Here is a 9,998-nt window from a genome sequence, read left to right on the forward strand (position 1 = left end):
CATTGAGATCCAGAACTGTAAAACTCTCGTCTCCCCTTGTAATTTCTGACATGCTCAATAGCCCTGGTAATTGAACTACACTCCTAGGACTTCCTTAGCATGCTGAGATACCTTACCAGCTAACTACTGGCAATTAAAACCTGTAATGTGAATAGAAGAAATGAATTAATCAGCAGTGTATTAGATAAATAACAAATAACAAAAATAGTGCTTTGGTGCAGAAGCCAAAATATCAATAGAAAATATGCCATATAATGTATGCTAAAATAACATGGTGTAAGGAGCATTCTTAAAACTGGACTCTAGTATGTGTTCCCATACAGAAAATAAATAGTGTGCTTCTTTCTAGCATTCAGATGTGAAAAAGCTGCCTGGAGCTCTGATAGCAGCTGAATGCTTCATTTTGTGAAGAATTAATATCTTCAGCAGTAACTAGCACTTTATGGAGATCAGATAAATCATTGCAATAAATATGAGCTACAGAAGAACAGACAGTATGTTTTCTTAATTTATTCATTCATCTATTCATAATATATATTGATGCATTGACGTTAAGACATATAAAACATTAAAAGAAACAGACAGGTGTCTGGGGCTGTAGAGCTTTTGTTTTGTTTTGACCATTAAATTCTAACAATAGATCCAAGATTAAACTATTCACTCCGAATTACAAAAATATGATATCACAATATTCTGTTCTGGAATGCAACATAAATGGTACATTAATTGCCCCACCAAGCCATTGTGTAACCTCTTCGAAATACATGTTGAAGGCACATGCTATTCACGGAATACCCTGGAGATCAATGTGTTATGCTTAAGCAGTAATGAATTTTATGCTAGTCACTGCATTACCAGTCAGTTAAGTATTTTCTTAGTTAGACCCTTGAGAATTTAGCAAGTAATTAATGATCATGAAAGATGAGAAGATTCATTACAGGTAATACGCATTTTTCCAAGATATGTCATTATCCAGGTTTGTCATAAAGCAGCACCTATTATATTAAAAACTTATACACTAAGGACTGTAGACTTAGAAAATAAATCTACAGAGGGACTGGAACACTGAAATATTAAATGCTGTAACACCCACATTTCACAAGCCCATGACAGTCTTGAGGTAGTCTGCCTATGCCCAGGCGCTTTTCAGAGGAGCTCCAATAGAAGAGCAAGCTGCCTAAAACCAAGAAACAAACAGGATTAGACGTGGCAAGCCAAATTAGTTACAAGAGGTGCTGAAGATGATAATGAACCTAAGCATCCTCAGCAATACTCTAAATATAAATTGGAGCAAGGGCTTGAATTCAGGTCTGAGTGCATTTTATAAACTGGAGCTGCTACAACAGAAAAAACCAAATCCTGTCTCCACACTGCCACGCAGGGTGTGACCTTGGGGACAAATTCAGTCCATCCATATTTACCTAATGCTAACCTCCACCCACCCCACCTCCCCTTGTAAAAACATTACTTGATCATATTAGACAGACAAGATAGCCGGCACTCTTCCTACAAGTGCCCCAATGTCACATCCCTGCGTTCAGACTACGTACATGGGAGATGGGAACACCAGGTAGCAGGGAGATGAGGACACATCACAACCTTCTCCTTCCCTCTCTCCATCCCTCCTTCCTTCCCTTCTTTGAAATAAGCTACTCTGATTTTATAACTCGGGAACTTAAGAGGCATGCATATTGGCTACATGATGCTATCATTCTTACATTTTATACTGTCTTGGTATACTTATCACAAAAAAAACTTAAACTGGTTAAAATGAAAAAAAAAGACACTTTCTTGCACTACAAGTGATTAAACCAAAAAATATTGAAAATCCAAGAGAAGAAAGTAAAACTTTATAGGCAGCTGCTGTTTTCTTAAAATCAGCCTACCTCTTCAGGGGGTTGAAGTGATAATAACCTACAAAATACTATTTGTTTGGAAGGTAATGCCTCCCATACATACAAAGCTACATAAAATGAAATTTGGTAGTGCAAATAAAAGAGTGTTTTCAGTCAGGGAAATGACCCTTGGAGAATTACATTCATTGCTTCCTCTGCTGCTGTCCTGCTGACCCTCCAAGGTCTGGACCGTTGTTCCACCCACGAGTTCTGCTGTGCTCTTTTGTAGAGAACCCCTGGGTTCGGTGAGAGCTGAGCCGGTTTTAGCCAAGTTCACAAAGAGCGATTAATCTCTGAGCTGCTCGTCTCCTGTTTGATCCTTTTGACGAAAGTTACACAATAAAGGTGATGCTTAGTAAAAACAGTTCCTAAGAAATCAGCTCAGTCTAGAAAACTCATTCATGTTAGGCTTCAGTTACACCGAAGAAATACTGGCACGGAGCTAGTAACAGTCACCTTCACAGAAACACCCCGACAGCCTGACTTGAAATGGAGAAGATTGTGAGCCCCTTTCTCTAGACAGATGAGAATATATCCCTGTGAAAATCAAGGTGCTGATTTGAAGAAATCTCTGTAACCAGTCTAGACATTGCCTGTTCAACTATGACCCAGGCACAAACGTACACCGATCAATAAAAAACACCACGTATTTAGGAAATGCATGGCAAGCACCTCACTTGGTTGCTCATAATTCTCTGAATATATTCACAAGCTGTTAGATATCGACTGGCAGTACGCTGTCTTCCCGGGAGTGCGCACTGAGATAATAGTCTTTGTTCCTACAGGCAGCATCACTGATGGAAAACGGACCTGGACGAAGTGCCCACACACTATGCCATAAATAAGGATGAGAGGATTAGTCCTACTGCTCAGGGCAGTTAGGACCTATGGGTGCATTCCTGCACCTGATCAGAGCTACCCCTGCTCTCACCTGGGGGTTGTGACTTTGAAAACAGTAAATTTCCTCGGTAGCTTCCAGCTTTCTGCTGTTTCTTGCCAAAAGGCCAATGGAGTTACAGAAAATGTATGCAAGGCATGAAAATTAAAAACAGACTCCAGCTCATGTGCGCCTGCAAAGTCTGACAAGTAAGAGACGAGCGGCCAGTGTCAGTTGCTTCTTTGCTTTTTTTACCTCCTTAATGGCATATCTATAATGAAAATTTACATACAGAAAACTTGGGAAATCCTACCACTAATTTTCATCAACCAGTTTATATATGCTTATGTTTTTTATAATTAAAAGTACCCTTGATATAGGCTATTGGAAAGGCGACTGAGGTTTAAAAGGAACCAGGGTCTAAGCAAAAACTTGAGTAATGGTTGGCCCAAAGCAGGACATGGACACTGAAAGGAAGGTTTTGGGTTTGGTAGAGAGCCAAAATGACCTGTTTGATCTTTCATTTACCTATCTCTTGTGATCCTTATCTGTTAAGGGGGTGGAATGATACTTTAACATGTTATGTTTATTGGCTTCCTGAAAAAATTTGGTTTGCATAATGTCTGTGTTTCGACTTGTCTCCTGGTCTGGAAAAGAGGCAGCGGGTTGCCCTGCTGCCCTCTACATACCTCTCACCCTTTGCTGCCTGGAATAATTACAGCCTTTCTATACAAGAAAAATGTATGGATTAACAAAGACCCTGCCTATCATGTCAAAACCACAACAGCTAGATCCATGTTACAGCCTTAGTTTTAACCCATAAACCTCTGTCAGGGCGTCTATGTAGAAGAGAGGCCACACAGACATGAGGCTCTTCACCACCACCTACTTGGTCAAATGTATTTCCATTCTGACAAGACACATTAATAAACTCATTGTTTAGACTTGTTTACAATCTTTTTGATTAATAACTATATTCGATGTGGGCATTCGTTGCCAGCCAGAGATGGGATAGATTAGAATAGAGAATATAAGTGCCTCTAATAAATTGCCCAGGGGCTGACTCTTACCGGAATGAAAGGGAGAGGGCAGAAAAATACTCCTGTATTCCAGGTCATACAGTAAGAATTCTCACCCACAGGATTTGTGAATAAGCACCACAGGGGCCATTGTGAGGGCACAGAAAACCTAAAATAAACCAAAATTAAAGCACAGCAAGTTACAGGTTCCTTAAGGAAAGAAGAATCCAAGAAATAAGAAAAAACACTCTGTCTTTCTTTGTGAGGGACCATTCCACCAACTAAAACTAAATACAACCCCCCCTTCTTCAAAATCAAGAAGTGGAGAGATAAGTAAACAAATATATTTCAAACCAGTTGAGCAAGCTCATATTGGCAAGGCGTCTGTATCGTGAGGAAGCCTGAACCTCTGATCCACAGCATCATGATTTCTGTGTGGAAAGTGGAGAGAGAGAATGTTCTAAGGCCTGTAAATTGCATTTTGATTGAATAAATCATTGAAATAAATAATGTTATATTCAGTTGTCCTTAAGATCTTTATTTTAGAAGTTACAGAAGCAGCATGTTTCCTGATTAATATAATGTAAAAAGTCAGAAATTAAATATTTAAGTAGATTTACATTAGAAGTTGTCACTTTCAGGTTTCGTCAGCCAGCCACTGAGATACAAGCAGCATTCACCTTTCTGAGCTACCATTTCCAACCCTTTCCTGCATCAGATTACAGGTGGCTCATATTTTTAAGACCTTCTTTATCATGATAAATTGACACTTTGTCATAATTCTCATAAATACTTTTTTTCTTAGTGATAGTAAAGTACTGTAGGGAACATAAAAGGAGATGTCAAGGAAATTTACAGTACTGTGAATGGGGGAAATGGAAAGGAGATGGGACAGACCCTACAGGGGTGGGCACAGGAACTTGCAGAGATGGGTATGCTTCCTGGGGAAGGGATGAAGGTTGCAAATCTGTACCAATTACTTCATTTTTCAGTTGTCCAACTACTCATTGGACAACTTTTTATCTGTAACCAGCAAAGACAGATTTACAAGTTCACTCAGAGGTTGTCTGCTATCCACTAGCTGGTGAAATATAACACTGGTGCTCTCTTATATCTATTTTACTTTAAATTGAGCTATCCTCTGATATCAATTGTTACATAGGAAGGATGGATTTGCCATTGAAGAACTAGACTAACTCCATGTTTAAGTTCTCAGCTGCACCACTGATTTTCTGTACCTTGTGAGCAGGTAGCCCAAGCTTCACTAGGTAGGAATTGGTTTAAATTTCACCTTTTCCCCAGTGTAGATGGAGAAAAATCTGTTAGCATAAGGTCTTGCCTAAAATGCAATATGATTGATGAGATCCAAATAGGATTAAATCATCTAACTTACCCTGAGTGCAAACCACAGCATAGTTAAGGTTGAGTTACATTACGTTAGGCCCATATTAGTCAAGCCTGATCCACATCAAACTCAATCAAAATTAAGCCTTATGCAGGTAATTTAAAAGCCCAAGAATAATGCTTGGCAAATCAGTGTTACTTCTTCTTGAAAAAGAAAAGAAAAGCATCTTGAGTAAGTTCCAAGCATTATTTTTTCATTTCCCTCACTGGAGTCAGAAGAAGTGAAAAAAGCACCTAAGGTAACAAAAAAATTTTCATCGAACCTGAACAATGTTTTTTCTCTCCCTTTATTCTTTAGCATATTTGTAAGGTTATTACAACTATTAGTCAAAATAAATTTTGTTAAATGCAGTAGTGAAACATGGTTTTGGAATATGTAATTGAAACAACACTTTGAAAACACCAGAACAAAGCTTTTTCATTTTTCAGAAAGAATCTCCATTTCACAAACACTTTCACTCAAACCAAAACTGCCGTTTTCCTGCAAAAGTACTGTTCACCCAAGGAATGCCACCTACCTGCACTCTTCAGCACTCTTATGGCAGGCAGGAGAGAGGGAGCTCTGCTGAGCCTTCCACCGGGTAGCGGGTGACCTCAGGGTCCCTATGAGTTCCTCCCACCATGAAGAGGGGACAGTGAAGCGATTTAGTTCTAAACCAGGCCTGTGCTGGAGGATCAAGCTAGCATAACCTGCCCCTGACCACATACTGCTACATTCACATGCGTGTTGGTGTGCATGAGCACTTGCATGCTTGCAGATACACCCACACATATATATCATATACACATACCCACATACTTGCACGTATATGAGTGCTATTGCTTTAGCCTTACTTGCAGCCAAGAGCATGACAGAAGAATACAGTGCCAGGAAACAGGGATATCTGAGAATAAAGTTCTCTCTACTACCAAAAGACGCAGCAGAAGTAGATTACCTCGTGTGAGTTTCCATGGTAAACTATATTAATGAAAAATGCCTCATTTCTGAATTGCATCACAAGAGAGCAATTGTAATGGAAGTAACAATGAGATATGTAGGTGATAATATCCTTCCTCCTCAATGTAGCAGAATGGGAGGAACATATCCCTGTTGTGCAGTAAAAGCCAATAGGTGTAGCCAAAGTGTTTATTGTTCTGAAGCCCTCAGGAAATTTGGGTAAAAACTAGAGCCAATTTTTCTATTGGATCATTCAGTGAAATGAATGTTCATTATAACACAGAGAAATGAAACAATGTAAGGCCATTTTAAATTTAAATATATTTTAGCAAGTAGAGCAAGGACTGCCACATTATTCTCTCAGTAGGGTGTGAGCTGCTGTATCAGTTAGCATCTGTTCTTTGCAATTCCTCCAGTCAGAATGCAATGATTTAGTAAATAGGCAAAAAGCCGCACTTCTGCAAATTATCATTTTTCCTGAGGTGTTTGTTTCTCGTTCGTATACAGTAGATGGCACTGGTGGAATAAGAAGTTATGATACGTGGCAACTTGTAGAAGCTCTACAGCCTCCAGTAGGTTCTGTCAGGTTTTGAACATCTGCAAGGATGGAGATCCCACAACTTACGTGTGCAACTTGTCCCTGTGTTTAACCAGACTTACAGGAAATTAGTGTTTTCTTACATTTAAATGGAATTCGCTCTATTTCAATTTGTGTCCATAGTCTCTTCTCTTGTCACTGGACACCACAGAAAACAGCCTGGGTCCCTCTGCTTTGCACCCTCCCTTCAAGTATTTATACATGTTGATAAGATCACCCCTTGAGCCTTCTCTTCTCCAGGCTGAACAGTCCCAGTTCTCTCAGCTTCTTCTCACGTCAGATGCTCCAACCCCATAATCATCTTTGAGGCCTTTTGCTGGACTAACTCCAGTATGTCCATATGTCTCTTGTAGTGAGGAGCCCAGAACTGGACCCAGTGCGCCAGATGCTGACTAGAGGGGAAGGATTATCTCCTTTGATATGCTGGCAATGCTTTTCCTAATGTAGCCCAGGGGCCTTTTGGACTTCTTTGCTGCAAGAGCATATTGTCTGTCAGGAACCCCAGCTCATTTTCTGCAAAGAACTTTGCATTTGCTTTCGTTGAACTTCATGAGATTCCTGTTTGCCCATTTGTCCATTCTGCTGAGGTTCCTCTGAATGCTAGCACAACCATCATGTCTAATCAATCCTCCATGGTTTTTATCACCTGCAAATCTGCTGAGGCTGCACTCTGTCCCACCATCCAGGCTGTTAATGAAGATGTTAAACAGTGTTAGCCCCAGGATCGATGGTGGTACACTGCCGGCCTCGAGGCAGACACCGTGTTGCTGATCACAAACCTTGGTGACTGGTATTTAAGCCAGGTTTCAGGCCACCCTATTGTTCATTTATTTAGTCTGTATTTCATCATTTTATCTATGAGTATGTTACAGAAGACAGGTTTGAAAGCCTCGCTAAAGTCAAGATAAACAACAACCACTACTCTCTCCTTGTCCACTGAGCCAGTCAACTCATCATAGAAGACTATCAGGTCTATAATGTATGTTTTCCCCTCCATAAATCCCTGCTATCTACTCCCAATCACCTTCTTGTCCTTAATATATTAGGAAATGTTATCCAGGATTAGTTGCTCCAACACCTTCCCAGGGATTGAGGTGAGGCCATCCAGCCTGCAGTTCCCAAAAAATATTTTCTTTCTTGCCCTTCCTGAAGACAGGAGTGACATTTGCTTTCTTCCAGTCCTCAGGAACCTGGAGGAAACTCGGAGAATGAGCTTTGGGAACTCCACCATCCCACAAGTGCAGCAGCTAAGGCAACCCCTAATCTTCTGGAAGTGTTCAAGGACCCCTGGCAGTGTTCAAGGCCAGGTTGGATGGGGCTTTGAGCAACCTGGTCTAGTGGAAAGTGTCCCTGCCTATGATAGGGGGCTTGGAACTAGATGATCTTTAAGGTCCCTTCCAACCCAAACCATTCTATGATTCTATTCTATGATTCACAACTCCAAGCAATTCTTCCTTGTTTGTGAATATCAGATCCAGCAGACCATCTCCTCTCGTCAGCTCCATGATCACCAGTGTTAGGAAGTTGTCATCCATGCACTCCAGAAACCTCCTTGATTGCTTATGCCCTGCTGCATTCCCTTCCCAGCAGACATCAGGGTGTTTAAAGTTCCCAGTGAGAATCCAGGCTTGTGAACATGAGGCTTATTCCAGTTGTCTGAAGAAAGCCTCATCTACTTCTTCTTCCTGATCTATAACAGACACCCACCACAACATCAGCTGTGTTGGTCTGCCTACTAATCCTGACGACCCATAACCTCCCATCTGGCTCACCACCCATTCCAAGGCAGAGCTCCACGCACTCCTGCTGCTCTCTCACATAAAGGGCATCTCCCCTTCCTTGCCATCCCGGACTTTCCTTTCCAAAGAGCCTCCATCCATCCATCGCACCCACCGCATCCAGTCGTGTGAGCTATCCCACCACATCTCCACGATCCCAGCGAGGTCATAGCCCTGCAACTGCACACAGACCTCTCATTCCTTCTGTTTGTTCCCCATGCCACTTGCATTCAGCACACGGGCACCTGGTACGAGAGGCTGCCCCCGTCCCTCTGGCGACATTTGGGAGAGGCTGTCGGACATCTCTGCAGGGGGGGTCTCATCCAGGGCTGGCCCCCCTCCCCCTGGCAGCTACTTTTAAGCTGAGGCTGGGCCCTGCCTGAGCTACAGCCCCTGCTGCGTCCCAGCCATGCCTCTGCCTCGCCCCAGGTCCCACCAGTCCAGACCTGGACCCAGACCTGGACTTCATCCCGGCAGCCCCCTGGTGTTGCTCCACTCCCTGCCTGGGGTGCTGGGACTGGTCCCAACCAGGGACACCATGCCCCATGGGGACCCCCCTCAGCTTTCGAGTCCTCAGCACCCACGGAGCCACCGGCCCACAAGACACTCTGACAGACAAGAACTGATTTTTATACAGCTTACATCAGGCAAAATAAATTACACCTTTCTTCTGAATTAATGGAGACAACCCCTCCCTCCCCGCTTAGATGCAGCATCTCAAAATGAAAACAAAGCATGTTTCTTTGGTTTTAACATATTTTTCTCATTTCACCATGCATGAAGTACAAAATATTTACTAAAGCATTCAGATATTTTTTACACTACTGAGAGATTGCTGGGGCACTGATACAGTTGGAAGCAATCACAGCTGAAAGAAACGGGACATGTATTTTAGAAGAAACCTCCTATGGCAGCTTCAGAAAGGCTGTGGTTTGTCAGGCAGGCACGTGGGCTTCCCTAGGGTGACATTTATTTTGATGCCATTGTCCTGATAATGACTACCACTGGCCTAATGCTAAAAAGACAAGGCTACAAAAATCAAGGAAAAATCCTTTGACTGAAGTCCAAACTGACTGCTGGGTGAAAAAGTATGTCCAATGCCCTCACAAGGCTCTATTAAGGAGGGATATGAAGTCATTTAAGGTACTGAGACAGAAGAAAGAACACGGATGGTGAATTTCCTTTAGCGTCACTCTGAAGCTAGAAGACCTTCTTTAGTATTAACAAAGTATGCTGGAGATGTCGAATTTTATTTAATTTTATTTATTCAACGTTTATTGGAAAGTTTTTTTCCTTTAGGAGACAAGGTAAATCCCCAGCGCAATTACCTAAGGTTAGCTGCTGCTTGGAAACTTCTGCAGTACTCACCCTAGGCATTAAATCCTAGTTCTGAATTTTCCAGCTTTTATTAGCACTTTAAATATTACAGCCCAACCGATTTGTTTTTATTCTAGTTTTAAGTTTAACAGTGGTGTTAAAAAAGTGAAGCC

At 41.7% G+C, this 9,998-nt stretch overlaps 1 long non-coding RNA gene across 1 annotated transcript; it reads right to left on the minus strand.

Annotated features, from left to right (window-relative positions):
* Positions 1-495: 495 nt before the first annotated feature.
* LOC138689141 (uncharacterized) lies at positions 496-4,051 on the minus strand. Its single transcript, XR_011327994.1, has 2 exons — positions 3,843-4,051; positions 496-2,214 (listed from the first exon to the last, which is right to left on the minus strand). It is a non-coding gene; the product is annotated as an uncharacterized lncRNA (long non-coding RNA).
* Between the last annotated feature and the right edge of the window lie 5,947 nt (positions 4,052-9,998).

The sequence above is a fragment of the Haliaeetus albicilla genome, chromosome 15, assembly GCF_947461875.1.
Source record: "Haliaeetus albicilla chromosome 15, bHalAlb1.1, whole genome shotgun sequence".
Classification (NCBI taxonomy): Eukaryota; Metazoa; Chordata; class Aves; order Accipitriformes; family Accipitridae; genus Haliaeetus; species Haliaeetus albicilla.